The following is an 18836-nucleotide window of genomic DNA, read 5'->3' on the forward strand; positions in this document are numbered from 1 at the left end:
AATTTCTGATATCATCTAAATTACTTGTAGATTTCAGGATGAGCACAACATTCGCACTTCTCCAGGAGTCTGGAATTTTGAATGACCTCCAGACCTCCCCTACTAAGTTCTTAAATTGCATTATAATATTTTCTTTCAGGGAAATGTAGTACTCCGCAGGGAGGCCATCAGGTCCTGCCGCCTTATTTTTCTTTAGTTTAGCCCAAGCATCTTCTATTTCCAATATCGTGAACGGGCTATTCAGTGTGTTCTTCTGTTCTTCAGTTAATTTCTGCAAGACCTTGTTTTTTATATAGATATCTTGTACATCGCCATTAATTTCGCTCCCCCTATATAGATCGGAGTAGAAATCCCGAATTATATGCTGCATATCTCCTACAAACGCTCTTTGATTCCCTTCTTTGTCCTTTAAGACCTTTATTAACTTTCTTTCTCGTTCTTTCCTTATTTTGTAAGCCAACCATTTACCTGGCTTATTCGCATTCTCAAAAAACTGCAGCTTAGCATACCGCACCTTTTTCTCCATCTCTTCCAAATATATTAAATGGATCTTATGTTGTATCATCTTTATTTCAACCTTAATTTCTTGCAGGGTGGGTTTCTCTTTTAATTGCTTCTCTTTACATTTAATTAGGTCTGTCAATTCTGTTAAAGCTCTGCTTTCCTCACGTCTTTTGGAGGCATTATAACTAATAGCTAACCCTCTCATATATGCTTTACTCGTCTCCCATAAAATCCTATAAGAAATTTCTTTCTGCGCATTTAACTGAAAGAATAAATTCATCTCCTCCTTGGTGTATTTAATAAATTGTTTATCCTCCAACAACTTAGGGTTCATTCTCCACCCTGATCTTTTCTTACTATCCTTCATAGCCATCATAATAGGATTATGGTCAGCCACTGTACTGGGGAGAATTTCTATCTCCTCGATTAATTTCATTAATCCTACCGACATCCAAACCATGTCAATACGAGACCAAGAGTTGTGCCTCCCAGAGAAAAACGTGTAGTCCCTTTTATTTGGATTTAGAGTTCGCCAAGTGTCGACTAAGGTATGTTCATCTACCATCCTGAAAAATGCCTCTGGTAGGGTATTACTGCCAGATCTCCTAGAACTCTTTTTTGGGCTTCTAATACTTCTGTCTAGATCTGGGGATGCTACCGCATTAAAATCACCTAGTAAACAAATCTGATCATAATTATATGTACTGATTTCTGCATGTAGATCTTTATAGAACTTACTCTGATTAGTATTAGGTGCATATATATTTACCAACAACATTTTTAATGATTCTTTACATATTTCAATCCCTTGGAATCTAGCATCGGTCGACTGAAAAATCATTTTGGCTTGTAAATCACCCCTTACATATGTCACCAGTCCCCTTTTTCTCTTTTGTAGTTCAGATGTTATGAACGCGTTCCCTAGTTTTTTATTCAATAATAACCATTCATCCTTCTTTTTCAGATGAGTCTCCTGTAAGCATATAACATCTAGGTTTAATTTCTTTAATTTAAGAAATGTACGTTTTCTCTTTTGTGGGGAGTTAAGGCCGTTTACATTTAAAGATAGAGTTTTTAATAAGTTCACCATTTTTAAGAATTCAATAGCCTAAGCTTTGCCTTAAAAGTTTTTCTTTTTTCTCTGTGCTCTTGTCTCTCTCTGGATCGCGTCTCCTTCATGTAATGGTTGCTGCTTCTCATGCACTTGTTTGATGATGTCTTCCAAAAATTCCAAAGTAAATAAGGTGGTAAAACATGTCTGCCTGAAAACCAGTTCTCTGAAGTTGCCTCTGATGAATTAAACCATTACCTATGAAAGGCTCTGCTAAAATTGTGTCAGAGTTATAAGCCATAAATGGATTCATACCTTCTGGAATCTGGAGAACTATAGGTCTCCTTGGGAACTAGTGTTTCTGCTGGCTTTTTGCTTTTCCCTACCTTTCTCTGTGGCAAAAGGCATCTGCTCTTTCTTGTTGCCATATCACTTTCATTTCCTGTAAAGTGGTTGGCTTAAAATTGCACAGCATAGTACCATACAAATGCTAGTCTTAACTGTGGGCCTGTCTGTTCCTGCTGTGCTTCCTAACACTACAGGTCTTTAAAAATAAACAAAACATATACATAAAGCAGCAGAGGTAAACATGCAAAACATATGGCAGTCTACCCTCAGCAATCCTTACAGTAGTATCTCTTGGGCAGAGCTATATTACATACATTCTGTGGTCATTAAAAAAAAGGCAATTGTACTCTTTTGCAAACGAACCAATGGGGTTGCTTTTTTTTCTTTCTTTCTTGTTTTTGAGTGCAGGAATGGTGCAGGAAAGAATTCTTTCACCCTTTCCTCCCCTGCCATCTTTCTGTTAGAAAAAACCACCACAAGCCACCTTTATGACCATCTCCCAGAGGGAAAACTTACATATAGCTATGTTGTTGTTTTTTTGCTGAGCAGAGGCAAAAACAGTTCAGGGCTAGCATATCTCAGCAGGAAAAGGCAGGAGAAAAAGAGATGTGTTTTTTTTTAAAAAAACCCTCAATTCCTGTGCTGCATTGACCCTAAAAAAATAAAAAGCAGCCCAGCAGGTACATTTGAAATATTATTGCAGAACTGAACATAATGTGTAGGTTTGCTCTTGGTTAGAATTCTATATGGAATCTTGCAGAGATCTGGCAATCTATCCTTTCTCTTCCTGTGAGGTCCTATCCCTGAGGGAAACATGCAGCAACTTGGTAATATGACTCTAAGGGCCTCTTCATATGAAAAAGCTACCTCAAGATAGCTGTTTGAAATTGTACCTATGTGGTGACCATCCCATGTAGCAAGCCAACAATGTTTAGTGGGAACCAACCATATGGGTTGCTTCTTTATAGCCCAAAATATTCCTGTACGCAAGTTTCAGTGGTGTGGAAGAAGGACTGTAATAATATCTAATCCTGCTGTACATTTCTTGAAGCATCTGCATCTTGAAACACCTTTTTCACATGAAAGCCATTTTGTGTTCAGTGGATCCGAAGGTTGCGTGCAATCATATGTAGATTCAGAACTGGGTATCACTATGTCTTGCTTCCAATCCAAGTAGACATATATGTGACTGGGCTGTTAGTATCTAAGGTGCCAGGTCACCCTTTTCTCTTTTCTTCAGAAGACTAGTAGTAGGATTAGTTCGAAAATTGTTTGTGTGCCTGATAATGTAATATTGTAAACTGCATCTTAACCAGAGAGCATTTCTCTAATATTCTGGGCATTCTTTAGACCACATGCATAAATTAACTCACATGGTGCAAAATTAATGCTGATAGCTGGTTACTTATACCACTACTGCACAACTTTACCGGTGACTTCCTTTATAAACAGCTCTATGTAGCTGAACAGGAACACTGACTGGTGATACTATGATATTGCTCTTCTGTGTACTTTTGTAGGCACTTGATTTAAAACAATACACCTGCTGGGATCCAGAACATTCCACAAAAGACAGAAATTGTTAGCAAAATAGTCCCCTGATAGTACTGTTACCTGTGAGAGCTTGGAGAAGGTAATCACTGCAGATTGGGGGGGGGGGTAGATGTATGAGCATGTGTGAAGAAACAGAAACTCAAATATTAGAGTCTGGAAGAGAGAATGTGTGTGAGTGTGAGAGAGAAGCAGGCAGAATTGTAAGTTGACTGAAGCACTGGGGGGGGGGGGTGCAGGATCTCTCTCTATTGCTTCCTGGGGTAGTGAATCTGCAGTAGAGTAGAGAATCTGCTGTCCTGTAGGAGTGCCTCCCTACATCTACCTGTGCTATACTTCTATACAGTAAACAGTACAATGCCTTGCATCTAGAGTCCTCTTACATCCAAATGGAAGCAACCTAGGAGGTAGAATTCCCCTTGGCATAGGTAATAGTATACATAGATTATGCTATAACAATGCTTGAGTGCCTGCTATAGATACCAGATCTGAGAAAATCCAAGTTTCCTTACAAAACATTCTATCAGTTCTTTTTGTGAGGTAATCCCAGAAGGCTTGAGTTGCTCTGCTGCCAATAATACCTCACATTAATTCCAAACATGGTTTTGACATCCTTGAACTTCAGAAATATTCTAGTGCCAGTAAAATCCAGAGTCTGCATTATTCTGACTTTGGAAGAACAGTTCGCTTTGTGCCCCCTTTCCATTTACTAAATCCCCAAAGACAAAGGCCAGCACAGTGCTCAGAAGGGTGGATATAATTTCTGGCCTACTTTTTTGTAATTATATAACATATTGCACAGATTGCATTAACATCTTGAGGAATGTAGCTCCCCTTGAATAGTTTTAAATGCAGGATTCGGATTCGTTTGGTCATTTCCCTTACACATTCTTAGTTTTTCTACATCCAATATGTAAAGTAAAGTAAGCCATTATATAGTACATTATAGAGTGGATTTAACAATCTTTGTTAAAGTGGCTTTATTATATTATCTTGAGTCCTTTGGTTCCCCTGAACATAGTAACATGCTTTTAAAATCTGGCACCACACAGGTGAGAAACCTTTATACCAATTCCTTTCTCTCAGATAGAAGTACATAAGTTATGTAAAGGAAATGTGGAGGGATTGTGATACAAATGGGTTGAGGATGGGGGGTTTGGTACAAGGAATGACCGGATGGGGGGCAAGCAGCAAACAAAGGGAGGTTAAAAACCCTAATGTGACTAGCTCTACCTTCCTTAGTGGTTCAAAACTTAGTTTCTCAGTAATCATGGCATAGGGCTGCCAAGCCCCCGGTCCAGGCAGGGGTTCCTGCCAAGGTCCCAACTCATTGGCCCACATTGGACTGGTGGGGGGAACCTCCTCCTATGTTGCTGGTGTGATGACATCACCTGGAAGTTACGTCATCGTGCCAGCAACGTCGCATGGCCGCTCTAGGCGTTTCTGGAAAAACTCTATGATTTTCCCAGATGCTCTAGCTATTTGGGAGGGAAAACCCTATGGTATAATAAGTACTATAAAGTTTTTCCCTCCCAAATGGCTACAGCATCTGTGAAAAACATAGAGTTTTCCCGGAAAAGCCTAGAGCGGCTGCACACAACATCACTGGCGCAATGATGTCACTTCCAGGTGACTTCATTGCATTGCACGCACAAAAGTCCCCCACTGGAGAACGCGGGGGACTTGGCAACCCTATCATGGCAGGTCATTCCTTGCTTGCCCAGCAAACTGATTTGTTGTATGGACAAATCTTCTGCTTAACCCCCTACAAATTGTTCATGGAACTTCCTTGTTGCAAAGAACTGTACCTTTCTCTTAGCTCCCACCCCTTCTCCCCTTTTTGAAAGAGACTGGAAAGGGTAAGTTTGATAGGCATTAGGTTTAGGGAGGGCAACCCACTTGCCAATTATCAGAGTCCTAGTCTGGAAGAAGTGTGGCGAGGGGGCTTTACAGCTCCACAGGCAAAGCCTGTGACCAATTTCTCACTAGTGTTGCTTCCTCTACACACAACTTCTGTTTCCCCTGGTACAAGCAATTGATTTCCCACCAGTTGCTCCATTGGCACATTTTGATGTGGGGCTCCTTCCAATTCCCCACACAGCATCGTAATCCTTAAAAGACAGCATCACAAAACTGCACAGGGAACTGGAGGGAGCCCCACGTCAAAATGCGCCCATGGAGCAACTGATGGGAAATCAGTTACTTGGGCCAGGGGAAACAGAAGCCTGAGGTTAGAGCAATGCTAGTGAGAAATTGGTCTCAATCTTCATTCAGAGAATGAAGGCTGATTCTAAGGCAAGTTGCTGGCAGGATAATGTGAGTATTGCAGGGCAATTACTCAATGAAGAAAAAAGGCATACAAAGTGGGGAGGCCTTCTACAGTGCCAAATTCACAATCTGTTGCTTTTTTTACTTTTATCACAAAGATGAAATTATCTACTCCTGCTCTGTGGTGAAACTTATATGGCTTAAACTGGGTTCTTCCTTGATTCACAAAACTCTCTTTGAATGCTTGTAGAGTTTCTGCAAGAGTTAAAGAACATAAGAGAAGCCATGTTGGATCAGGCCAACAGCCCATCCAGTCCAACACTCTGTGTCACACAGTGGCAAAAAATTTTATATATACGCACACACTGTGGCTAATAGCCACTGATGGACCTGTGCTCCATATTTTTATCTAAAACCCTCTTGAAGGTGGCTATACTTGTGGCCGTCACCACCTCCTGTGGCAGTGAATTCCACATGTTAATTACCCTTTGGGTGAAGAAGTACTTCCTTTTATCTGTTTTAACCTGTCTGCTCAGCAATTTCATCGAATGCCCACGAGTTCTTGTATTGTGAATAAGAACATAAGAGAAGCCATGTTAATTTGCAGGATTCACATAGATGTTCACTCTTTTCTTATACATTTCTAAACTCTCTTTCCAGCACAACTGAGCATAACGGCAGTTTTAAATGTGGTCAATTTCTTTTGGTGCCCGCTAGGTAGATTTGAAGCTTCTGCTTCTGTCTTCTCCAAGTTCTCAGTTAAGCACAGTGCTGCTGGTGGTTTCAGTCAGCAAAATCTGCAGACTTTGACTTCTACTGAGTAGATGTTACAGGGTCCATGGGGTCAACCTGTGGACACAAATGCCATTTCAGAAGTGAACTTGACCATTTAAAAATGCCACGAGTGCCTGATCCTGATCAAGCCTGTAGTGCAGCAAAACCAGGTGATATTGTTGCAACACCTCCAGTTGGACCTATGAATGTTGGAACATCTCATTGGCCTTCATGAGGTGAGAAGCTTACTTCTAGCACCATATAATATTGTCCAGAGACATATGTACTTCCCATTCACCAGAGGTGTACATACTTCCCATCCATCAAGAAACCTTCCTCGAGCCTAAATAGGAGAGGTATTGAGGTTGGATAAAGCATTCTTCAGCTGGAGGAAGGCTGCAAACTTTGTGCAGTGGGACAGTTGGGGTAGGATCCACACCACTTCGATCATGTAGGTCCCCAAACATTTATCCTGAGTCTGGGATCAAGAAAATGCACTAAGATCTTAGGAGAACAATTATCTTTATTCTGTCAAACATGCAGGCCTCATTTTGGGCAGGAGCTCACAGGAGCGGAGCTCCAGAACCTCTAAATTTTACTGTGCTCTTTCTTTCTTACCCCCCCCCCCCGCCATACTTGTTTCTGGGCTCCATTCTTCAAACCCCCTGTGAAAATTTTGCTGAACTCTAACATGACAAACTTTTTAATATTTTTCCCCACAAAAAATGAGGAAATAACCAAAATATATAAAGCAGACAGATGGAATCTTCATCATGCCACTGTGGTCACATAGGAGAAAGTAATTTAAAAAGTATAATGGGAGTAAGGTTTTCTTATGACCATTATTATTCAAGAAGCATTTTAAAGTAGATGCTGAACTGATATAAATTAGTACACCTTCTGGTGATGTCAGGGGTGTGCAGCATATGCAAATGAGTTGTGTTAGTGAGCTCTGGCACCTCTTTTTCTATTAAATGACCCCTTCAAGGATGCATCCTAGAACATAACTGAATGAAAAGAACATAGGAATTGGTGGGAGGGACTATTCCTCTGGGTGTTCCTGATATTTTTAAAGATACGATCATGTAGCATAGTGTCACAGTCTTGCTATAGTTCCAGAAGATGCTGAAGCATTCACAAAACTATCCCCGGTAACTAGTATCCATCCCCGGTAACTAGTATTCTTCCATAGGCCTCACTAAGCAGCTATTACCTAAAGACAGCCATGCAAACTCTAAGTGCCAATCAAGAAGTATGCTTAGTATTAGGGCCTTAATCCTCTCTGGGTCTCAAATTACTCTTTTGTAAATTTCAAAGATTCCCTTGTCCTAGTTCCTCCGGAGTTTAATTAAAGGGTGTAGGTGACTTTAGTTCATTGGAAGACAATTATTATTGAGCTGTACGGAACTGATCTTTTTACCTTTATAAAAATACTCTGACTCATTCCCCATAGGCTGAACAAGGGCTGCTAAAATGTGAAAAAGGAAAAAAAAGCCAGAGTGGGGGAGGAAAAAGAAAATCTTTACTTGCAGAGGTGAAGCTTCAGAAGTAGCTGATCCATTCTCTCAAACATTTTTTTGGGGGGGGAGGAGGGAGAGCAAGGGAATTATAGTACATGAGTCATTAAAAAGTCTCCTGTTATTTACAGCTTGATTGCTCACTTAAATGAAATGTTAATAATATTGCACTGCTTGGAAAGAGCCACTGATGAGCTAATGCTGTATATTTCTGGGACTTATAAGCCAAAATTATCATTTTGTGAATGCTTATTCCAAAACAAGCATAACTGCATCAGAGTCTCATGTGATATAAAACAGTGAACTAAATATGTTGCTTTGTTGCCTCTGCTTTCCTTCAACTGGAATATGGATGATGCTGCCTAGACGAAGCACATTCATCTTGACAGATGGTGTGATTGCATCTCCTGTATAGTATAAAAATGTGACAAAACTTGTGCAAGTGATAGCAGATAATGGAAAAACAGAGAGAGATGATATTCAGCCTTGATGCTAGGATTGTGAGGCAGATGGGTCACATAGGTAAATGGTTATGAAATAGTTTGGGGTCAATAATGTGGATCACTGTTATATAATAAGCCCCAGCTAAAAGAAAAGTGGGAGTACTTGCTTCAAAGCAATGAAGAGTGACAGATCCATACAGTGTAGAGAGGCACGTACGTTATTTGTTTCGGAAGTGGCTGTGCATGTGTTGTTTTGCAAGCTAGTACACATGTTCTGAAAGTAATATATGGATTGGTTTCCAGATGCACTGTACTAGACCATAGGCATACATAGGCATTTTTTCATTACAATATATACTTTTGTCCATCCACAAGTTTATGTCTTAGCCTATAATATGCAAAGAATAGCCAAGAGGAGTAGACTATATAAGGTGAGTTCATATAAATGCAGTCTGGATACGTGATCTAGCCCTGTTGATTTCAGTGGGAGAGATTCTTACCTTTGTCGATTTGGTTAAGAGCTTAGGTTATACTGGATCCAACATTATTGGTAGAAAAGCAAGTTAATAAAGATGTGTGCATGCACACTTTCTTTCAACTTAGTTTTAACTTGTATGATGCCCTCCTGCTTTTACCTGGCCTATCTGACTACCTGGATTCTATAGAACCAGCATGGTGTAGTGATTAAGAGCAGTAGACTTTAATCTCTAATTGATTTCCCACTCCTCCACCTGAAACCTGCTAGCCAACCTTAGGTCAGTCACAGTTCTCTCAGAATACTCTTAGCCCCACCTACCTCACAAGGTGCCTATTTTGGGAAGAGGAAAGGAAGGTGATTGTAAGCAGCTTTGATACGTCTTAGGGTAGGGAAATGAAATGAAAGGTCCCCTGTGCAAGCACCAGTCATTTCTGACTCTAAGGTGATGTTGCTTTCACATTTTCATGGCAGACTTTTTACAGGGTGGTTTGCCATTGCCTTCCCCAGTCATCTACCCTTTCCCCCCAGCAAGCTGGGTACTCATTTTACTGACCTCGGAAGGATGGAAGGCTGAGTCAACCTCGAGCCAGCTATCTGAAAACCCAGCATCCGCCGGGGATCAGACTCAGGTCATGAGCGGAGCTTAGGACTTCAGTACTGCAGCTTTAACACTCTGTGCCACGGGGCTCATTTAGGGTAGGGAAAAGCAGGGTATAAAACAAATTCTTCTTTTAGCCATGATAACATAAAAACTATAGACATGACATGATGCTGCCTTATACTGAATCATACCCTTGGACCATCAAAGTCCTCAGATAGGCAGCAGCTCTCCAGGGTCTCAGGTAGATTTTTTTTTTTGCATAATGTACTGCCAGATCTTTTAACTGGAAATGCCATGGAGTGAACCTGGGCCCTTCTGCATACCATCAGATGCTCTACAAATGAGCCACAGTACCTTCCCTGTTGTAATGCCCTCTACACAGGCCTCCCCTCAAAGTTAGCTTTAGGGTTGCCAAGTCCCCAGCTTCCTATAGCTGGACCTTCGCGTGGGTGCTCCACAATGACGTCACCCAGAAGTGACGTCATCAAAATGGTGGTGTCCGTGCAGGGGGCTGCTCTAGGCATTTCAGGGAAAACTCTATGGTTTTTCCAGGCACTCTAGCCATTTGGGAGGCAAAAACTCTATGGTACCTATTGTACCATAGTATTTTCCCTCCCAAATGGCTAGAGTGTCTGGGGAAACCGTAGAGTTTTCCCAGAAATTCCTAGAGCGGCACCCGCATGTACGCCACCATTTTGATGACATCACTTCCGGGTGACATCATCATGCCAGCGATGTAAGGGGAACCTTCCAGGTAGGGGATTCCCTGCTTAGGGCTTGGCAGCCCTAGTTAGCTTCGAAACTCCAGTTGGTGTAGAAGGTCGCAGCTCAGCTATTACCAAGAGCATACGTCCATCTGGCAGCCACTCCATTGTCTGCCTTTCAGTTAATGGGTTCAGTTCAAGGTACTGGCTATCATCTACAAAGCTCTCCATGGCCTTGGATCCATATGTCTTCTGGACCACATCTCTTCCTATGCTCTGTCATAACAACTCTGCTCTTCTGAGCAGGGCCTTCTGTAGGTGCTGCCTTCAAATAGGCAAGATCCACAAGTACCTGTACAAATGCATTCTCTGGACTTTTTTTTGAGCAGGAATGCACAGGAACGCGGTTCTGGCTGGCTCGGTGTCAGCAGTGTGTGGCCTAATATGCAAATAAGTTCATGCTGAGCTTTTTCTACAAAAAAAGCCCCTGTGCAAAACAATGGTGAATTCAGGGGTTTGGCTTAATATGCAAATGACTTCAGCTGGGTTTTTTCTACAAAAAGTGCTGCACTAAACAATGGTGACATCAGGGGGTGTGGCCTAATATGCAAATGAGTTCCTACTGGGCCTTTTGGACCCCACCCTATGAAATGGCCTATGAAAAGGACCTGTGTGGACCCCACCCTATGAAATGGCCTGCCAGATGCGGTCAGGAAGGCTCTCACTTTCCTAGCATTTTCAAAACCAAGCAAAACTTAATTATTCAGGCAGGTATTTTTACAAAAGTAATAGGGCTTTATTACAATGGAATGACTCAGGAATATAGGGGAAAAGACTATGAACTATAATACTATGCACAGTATATACTATCTGTTACTGCTTTTACTTAATTTAAAACATTTCTATGTGGCCTTTCCACCCAAATAGAGTACAAAAGATGGCAAACATCAAAACGTTCAAACATTCTAACATTTAAAATAGAGTATATAAAAATAAGTTAATAAAAACATGGTGGGGGCATCCAAAGTAGGGCCTCTGAAGATGACCAGAGTAGATGGGTAAATTCATATGGGAGTAGATGAGTAAGTTTATATGGGAGTAGATGAATAAGTTCATATCCATGGACGTAGTATTCTACTATGAAATGTCTGCATTATTTAACATGTCATGTTCACACTTATGCTTTATTTTAGCTTTATTTCAGATTTCTGCTTGGTTTCATATTTCTGCAATTACATTGCTTCTTGGATGTCCCATACAGTTCTGCAAGGCCTGTAAGGCAGAGATGTTCCACCAGGCATTTTCTGGCAATCCCACCCCCTGCCTCCTTGTGAGGCCAGTGACACCTTTAAGAAAATTTTTAAGACCATCTTTTGATTACTGTTGTGTTTTACTGGCTTTAATTTGTTTTGATGATATTGTATACCGCCCTGAGGGGAGGGCGGTCTAAAGTCAAATTTAATTATTTTTTAAAAGAAATCCTGTGCATTGCATTGATTTATACTGTGTAGTCCTCCTTGAGTCTCAGTGAGAAAGGCAGACTATAAATATTGTAAATAAACAAACTCTCCCAACTCCCAATGGGATGTCATGTGCCGAACTTTGAAGGGTGAGGCCCTAAATGTATGATTGGGGCAGCAGGCCCACATGTCTGCTCCACTCTGCTCATTCTTTTGTGATAATGTAAGCAATTTAGGGTACCTACTGGGGAAAAAATATGAGGTACAGGTGGAGTAAACAGATAAATAAATATGCAAAAGTTGTACAAATTGATATTAAGGATCTAACATTCAGAATATATTATATTGGCACTAGTGGTCAGCAGAACCTAGACTATTAAGGTAAGTGGAACGGATAAATGACAGCACAGTAGGATCGGGTACACAGGAATTAAGGGCTACGCTTAGTTTAATTTGAACTAAGCCTTGTTGAGTTTAGCCCTGGAGCCAGTTTTAAAGGCAAGACTTGGCCTCAGATCAGAAACCTTGGAGAGTAAATTTATGCATCTTGCTGATCCCTCATTCTACAACTGACACGAAATAATGTTGCTCTGGATTTCCAGCCAAACGCCTTCTTTCATTGTCTTTCCTTGATTTGCCAGGGAGGCTGCTGCAGTCTTGAAACATGTCCATTTAAATTGTCTGATGAGTTATAGGCAGCCCCAGAGGCATTTAACATCATATGCAGCTCTGAAAGTGAGGAGGCAGTGTTCTTATTTCAACCAAATACTAAATGAATCATAAAGGATCCCGAGCCAGTGAGTTCTGAGGGCGGTAAAACTTCAGGTACAGAAGCAGGTTTAAGACTGAATCTGTTTTTATGTTTCAGTATGTGGATGAACACATGAAACTGCCTTCTGCTGAGCTAGTCAATTGATCTCTCAGGGTTAGTGTTGTCAACTCTGACTGCCAGAAGCAATTCATGGTCTCAATAAGAGATCTTTCACATCACCTACTATGTGACCCTTTTAACTAGAGATACCAGGGGTTGAATCTGGGATCCTTCTGCATGCAAACAGGAGCTCCACCTCTGTATTCAGGGGAAGTCGGGTTTTGTTTATTTCTAGTAAAAAAAAGCCCCCAAACCCTATTTCAATAAATGTGGTATAGAAGGAGTTGATCAAGAACAGACCCCACTTTAATTTACTTAAGGCAGTTTAAAGATCCAATGAGGTGCCCAAAAACACTCCAGAGATGGTGGCTTAGTTCCTACTTTCTCAGCCTATAGATCAGGGGTGACCGAACTTACTTAAATGTAAGAGCCACAGAAAACAAATGTTAGATATTTGAGCCGCAAGACATGAACATCAGATTGAGAGCTTCAAGAAGGAAGGAAAATAGATGGGGAGAGAGAGATGAAAAGAAAGCAACTTCAGTGCATTCTTCAAACCGCCAGCTGGCTGAGCTTGGAAAAGTGATTTAAAGAGAGAAATACCTTCTTCAAGCTGGCCAACAGGATGGTCGGGGCTTCAAGAGCCACACCGTATGTGTGAAAGAGCCACATATGGCTCCCAAGCTATAGATCAAGATAGGCTTCTTCTCCCTAGCTTTTAATGATTGCTTAATATTATGTGATATGGCACAGTGGTTGGAGTCCCAGACTAGGAAACGGAAACCCTCGTTTCCAATCCCCACTCTGCCAATGGGGAGGAAAATGGGGGGTAATTAAGTAAATAAAAAAATTCTTCTTGAACATGCACATGAATTGATCTTACATCAAGATCATTATTGTCTACTCAGACTGGCAGTGGCTTTCCAGGATTTTATATAGAGATCTTTTGCATCATTTACTCCTTGCTTCTTTTAACTGGAGATGCAAGTGTTGAATCTAGGACCTTCCGCATGCCAAGTAGATACTCTGCCACTGGGCCATGGCATTTTAATACTGCTCCAGGCTATTCTACTGCTGCTTATTGGATTGGTTTTTTTGTTGCTTTGATTTTATTTATGTTTTTATGTTTTTCTTTGTTGCAGTGCACATCCTGTTAATTACAGAGTAGGAGAAACATGTTTTAAATAAAATCAATGCAATGTCTTTTGGTTCTTATGTGTTTAACAGGTACATGGCAAGCAAAAATTGGTCTGTTGTATCCACCCCTGTCGAGCCAATGAAATTAAGAAAAGGGGGGGGGGCAGACAAAAAGTGCAGAAGTTAGTTGGTTACAAGGGGAGCACAAGATTCTTAGGAAGAGTTCAGTGACTTTCACAGCCTACCACACTGATTCTAATCAACATTCAGCTATCATTACATTACTTCAGGGGGAAGCAAAGTAAACAGAACTGTCAGCTCCTTGAAACTGGTAAATAATTAAATATTTAATGAAGGAAGGAATGACTGAAAAACTAATAGTGAATTCTGACATCCTTCCAAGGAACACCAGTGATGTAGGATAATGAATCTAGAGGCAGTCAATGCATCACGATTTTCTAACTAGTTTGTGCATGCAAAGGACTGGAACTAACACTTTGAGAAGGATTTGTCCTCCCTCATTTCATGTGATTGCTTTTGGAGATGAGGAGCAACCAAGCATCCAACAGGACTGCAAAACCTGTGGACACCTTATCGTATTATATAGAAGTAATTCTCTCAAGTAAATTGGACTCTCTCTCCCCCCCACATAAAAGTGTTTAGGATCAGAGTTTTGTACTGCAGCCCTATGCAAAATTAGGTATGCAAAAACTCTCACTAAAATCAATAGAATTCTACCTAAGTAACTGAACCAAGAAACTTAGGAGAGTAAGTATCAACTTTCAGAAAAGAAACCCTTATTTTTTATTTTGCTCGTTGCCTAGGGGGGAAATGAAGTCATTGGCAGAATGGAAAAAAATCTGCAATTTTTCATCATAACAAATGATAAAAATATTTGAGTTGTAACTTTTTATCCTTCAGAATAAGCAGATAAATAACATAAACACACAATTGCTAGCAGGAAGAGTTCAGTCAATTAATTGCCTTTTGGTTGATTAGCCAATAAATTAAGTAATACAACAGGAGATAATTGAGGATATTGATAACATATTTTTCTTTTAATTATCATGATGTTTTCGTAAATCTACAATGTAATATTTAGTCCTATGACCTGTTTTAGATGTTAGTCCTCAACCCTATAATATACGAAGAAGATATGGCATTAAACTGGGATTAAGCATGTTTTTGAACAATGGGCTCTTCAGTAGCTCCTAGACAAGATGTTTAAAGGGAACTCTGAATACCAGTGCTGGGAGGCAACATCAGAGAATGTCCTTTGCCCTGTGACCTGTTCATTGACCTTCCAGGGCAACTGGTAGGCCACTGCATGAAATAGAATATTGAACTAGAAGGACCACTGGTCTGATCCAGCAGGGCTCCTCTGATACCATTCTGAAAAAAAAGCCCCCCAAACTTTAGAATTTGCACACTAATGAAAGCAATATAATTAAAGGTAGCCCCCATATATTCTACTTATATTTGCGGGTTAAGCTTCCCAAGCTAAACAAATTTGGTTCCTCTCTTTAGAAATTAAATATCATTGGAAAACCCATCCTTAGTATTTTATCTTGATTGGAACAAATACAGATTTTTTTTAATAATACCATTAGCACTGAATAAAGGGACAGTTATGTTTTTTATTCCTCTGTACACAACAACCCATACATAATTAACCACATCAATTAATTAATTCATGCACCCAGATGTTAATATATTCTAAACTGCTTGCTTGATGAATCCAAAAGGATAGGGAAGGAAAGTAGACTTTGAATTAGTTGAGTTCTCATTGTCAAATCCTGATGCAAAAATTCAGTTTGCCATTCTGAAATCTGCCACGTTTTTGAAAAATCTCTTTACAAATCATGCATTATGTTTTCTTGTGACATCTGCATTACTGCAAGATTGCATTGCTGACATGTTTTCATGTTGGTGACATTTTAACTTTTCAGTGCCATTTTTATAAGTGTCTCCTGTTGCTTTAACTCTTTCACATCAGTTCATATTGTGAACCAGGATGGACATGGACCAGGAAAAATTCAGGTCCACAAATTTCCACACTCCCAGTTTACTAACCAGTTCAAGATGTCTGTGGGGACCCAGAAATGGGCTGAGAAAGCATTTAAATGCCTCCTGAGCTCAATTCCCATGGACCTCTCCAACAGACCAATGGGAACGCCATTAAAAATTGCACTCCATGAGCAGTCTAGCAAAACAGCAACTGCATGGACCAGGCAAACAGACCACAAACTGGCCCATGGTCCTTGACAAATTTTAGTCTGTGGACTAGTCCATGCCCATCCCTAGTTGTAAGCAAAATCTTTAGCTCAAGTAAGCCATTGAGAATTTTGCTAGAATTAGAGCACAGATGGAACCTCCCAAATTTTAGATAGCCAGACAGATTTCTCACAAAACCACTACTTAGGGCCAAGAACATGGAATTGCCTTTAGATCACATCCATTGTGGAGGCTCATACTGGATTCCCAAGAGGACTCCAAGCCAGTTAGTGGCCAGGTCTAGACTTGTTTAGTTTCAGCAAGGTTGCTGCATTGTGTGCTTTCCATCCATACTCTGTAAACCAAGCCTGCACAATGTTGACCTACTCCCTTGAGCACAGTTATAGATGGTAATAGCTGGACCATCCATGAAGAGTTTGGGAAGGATGGTGCCTTTGGGAAAGGAAGATGCCTTCCTTTCAATGGAGGCCCAGGTCACAAAGGTGGTTAAGTTGGAGTTTTACCACCTTTGCCAGGTTAAACAGTTGGTTCCATATCTGTTACCCTGTGACTTAGCCAAGGTAATCCATGTAGTGGTCATCTCCAGGCTAGATTATTGTAACTCACTTTATGTAGGGCACCCTGAGCCTGCTTCGGCAGGGAGGGCGGGATATAAATCAAATAAATAAATAAAAATAAACAAATAAAATTCCCTTTAGGTTGATCCGGAAAATGCAACTGATCCAGAACACAGAGGGCGTTTTCGCACAGAGCTTACCCCCGGAGCGACATCCCTCTTCACCGCGCAGCGTCTGTGCGGATTTCGCACCAACTGCTCCACAGAACCAGGAAGAGCCGCGAAGTGCTGAGCCTTTTGCGTCGCAAATGTAAACCACTAAAAACCAGTTCACGTTAGCGACGCAAAAGCCGCGGCTTGCCGCGGCTCTTCCTGGTTCTGCGGAGCAGTTAGTGCGAAATCCACGCAGACGCTGCGTGGTGAAGAGGAACGTCGCTCCGGGGTAAGCTCTGTGCGAAAATGCCCAGAGAGTCTTGACAGGAACACCCTTGACAATGCATAACTAACTAGTGTTCTATCCACTGTACTGGCTCCAGACTGAGGACCAGATTAATTTCAAGGTTCTGGTGCTGACCTTCAAAGCTCTTAATGGTCAAGGACCAGCATACCTTCCGGACCACCTGTCCTGGTACATCCCCCATAGAGTGTTATGCTTGAGTGACCAAAATCTGCTGGTGATTCCCTGGCCAAAGAGCATCCAGTTGTCCTTGACCAGGAGCAGGGCCTTTTCACCCTTGGCACTGGCCTGGTGGAGTGCTCTTCCAAGAGAGATCAGGGCCTTGTGGGATCTGGTACAATTTTGCAAATGACATTTTTTCCACCAGGCCTATGGTTGAGGGCACTACTGGACCCCTAGCCAATAGGCTATAGCTAGTTTCTGGCCTTCCCCCTTCACCTCTCTCCTTACTTTCCTCCTTCTTCCCTTTTCAGGTGTTTGCTTATTGCCCCTCTCTTTGAGTTTTTATGCCATCCTGAATTTTATAGAAGTTGTTTTATTCATTTTATTGTATTTATGGACTGATTAATTGTATGTTCTATTTTAGTTGTTGTAAATTATATATGTAAATTGAATGTTTATAATCTGTTGGCATCTACTCTGAGAGGCTCAGGGACAGTGGAATACAAATTTTCATTATCATCATCATCAGTTTGATGTAGTGGTTAAGTGCGTGGACTCTTATCTGGGAGAACCGGGTTTGATTCCCCACTCCTCCACTTGCACCTGCTAGCATGGCCTTGGGTCAGCCATAGCCCTGGCAGAGGTTGTCCTTGAAAGGGCAGCTGCTGTGAAAGCCCTCTCCAGCCCCACCCACCTCACAGGGTGTCTGTTGTGGGGGAGGAAGGTAAAGGAGATTGTGAGCCGCTCTGAAACTCTTCGGAGTGGAGGGCGGGATATAAATCCAATATCATCTTCTTCTTCATCATCATCATCATCTGTCAAGGGCTTGATGAAACTCTTGTTTTGCTGCTTTCACAGGACTACAAAAACAGGGAATCTTTGAAACAGTTGGCAAACCATCATTCATTCCTGGTGGGTAGCATTTGTGGTAAATTGTGCAACCATGTCCTTGATCATGCATCTGAGTGACTGGACACTGAAGAAGTCATTTTACATATTCTCCACTTCAAGATTAAGGTACCTGAGCCATTTAAAGCTCTTGTTAGAGATGAGTGGCTTTCCCATGGTAGTATTAACAGATAGCAACAGGCGAGTTTCGGCAGTTTCTAAAGACACTAATATATTTCATATACAACAAATCAAGAATACGAGAGGGTTTCTGCTCAAACGGCTGCAGAATCAACCAACTTTATTAATTGCTTGTACCAGTCTACAATTGCAGCTCGCAGTCATTGCGTGACTCCAGATACATCTATTGATCCCAATGATTCAGAGTTTTTGCTTCCAGGCACAAAGCACATTTAACAACTCAGCACACTGGTTCAAGGATCACTTGGCGTTTCTTCTTCCTGATCTATTTTAACTGCAATAAAGATGAAGTAATTTTCACTTAGGTTAAGAGAAAAAATCAAGGAAGCATTTGACATGCAGATCTAAAGGGAAAATGAAATCCCATGAACAGACCTGAAACTAAGCAGTTGCCACAATGTTGTGATCAGTTTAAGCACTTATGCAAGCAAGCAACTTAATAAACAAATAGTTCGTTCTCTTCACCCTTCTGACTTAGCAGTGGTAGAGAACAAGGACAAACTTTCTCCACATGACAGAGGGACTCAAGAGATGTGATGAGACTAAGATTCATAGTCGTTGACATACCAACATTGACTCAAAGTGCTAATGTTACTGGATCTGATATGAACCCAGGGAGAGTTCATACTG

Source organism: Heteronotia binoei, chromosome 6 (genome assembly GCF_032191835.1).
Source record: "Heteronotia binoei isolate CCM8104 ecotype False Entrance Well chromosome 6, APGP_CSIRO_Hbin_v1, whole genome shotgun sequence".
NCBI lineage: Eukaryota > Metazoa > Chordata > Lepidosauria > Squamata > Gekkonidae > Heteronotia > Heteronotia binoei.